This window comes from Microtus ochrogaster, chromosome 5 (genome assembly GCF_000317375.1).
Source record: "Microtus ochrogaster isolate Prairie Vole_2 chromosome 5, MicOch1.0, whole genome shotgun sequence".
In the NCBI taxonomy this organism is placed as follows: Eukaryota; Metazoa; Chordata; class Mammalia; order Rodentia; family Cricetidae; genus Microtus; species Microtus ochrogaster.
In genome coordinates, this window is record NC_022012.1 from 30385741 (window position 1) to 30386860 (window position 1120).

Here is a 1120-nt window from a genome sequence, read left to right on the forward strand (position 1 = left end):
GCTGTCCTGGAACTAGCTCTTGTAGACCAGGCTGGTCTCGAACTCACAGAGATCCGCCTGCCTTTGCCTCCCGAGTGCTGGGATTAAAAGCGCACACCACCACCGCCCGGCTTTAATTTCTTGTTTTTACATCCTGACCATAGTTTCTCCTTCCTCCTCTGCTCCCAAACCTTCCTACCTTCCTCCCCTCCCCCATCCATTCTTTCTTCTCTTCCTCTTCAAAAGAAGGCAGGCCTCCCATGGATATTAACCAGTCAAGGTGTTTAGCAAGTTGCAGTGAGCCTAGACACTTGTTATGCCCAGATCACAATGACCCTCAGAAGACCACCGTGGAGACTAAATCCCTTAGGCAAAAGCAAAGAACCTTTAATCAAGTTCGAGTTTGAACTCTGTCTGTCTTGTCCGAAGCAATAATTAAGAGCAGAGGGTGTCCAGCCCAGTCAGGGTATGGTTTTTATCACATGAGAGGTTGAGGTGAGGGGATTTCCAGGGTACAGGACCCTAGTTAGCTAACATTTGTCTAGGGGGTCTTGGCGAAAGGGGGAAAATAAGTTCAAGGACATCTGGTGACCTCCTCTAATCTTATCTAATGTTTGGAATGTCAGGTACGTCCCTTTAGGCGCTGGACCTCCCTGTTGGTATCACTTTATAAGGTTTTTCCTAGAACCCAGTGCCGCCTGCCAGTAAAGGGAAACTCAGGCCTACTTTTTAGCTAACCTCTATCAAGCCTGTCATGGCAGCTGTGTGGCCTGGTCTCCATAAGTGTGGTCAGGCTGCCCTGGGCCCCACACTCCTCTCCTGTTAAAACTGGATGAGGCAATCCTGTAGGAGGAAAGGGTCCCCAAGCAGAAACATGGTCAGAGACAGCCCAAGAAGGTACATTCTTGAACTTTTGTCCTCTGTGAGTAAATCTCATCAAGCAAGAACTACATGGAAAAGATATTACTATAGTGATTTTATTTTTATTAAAACCAGCAATTCATCTGCCAATGCTTAGAAATCATATTATAAGGAAATTTAAGTAGTTTAATAATAAACTGAGTTGCCGGGAGATGGTGGCACACGCCTTTAATCCCAGCACTCGGGAGGCAGAGGCAGGCGGATCTCTGTGAGTTCGAGA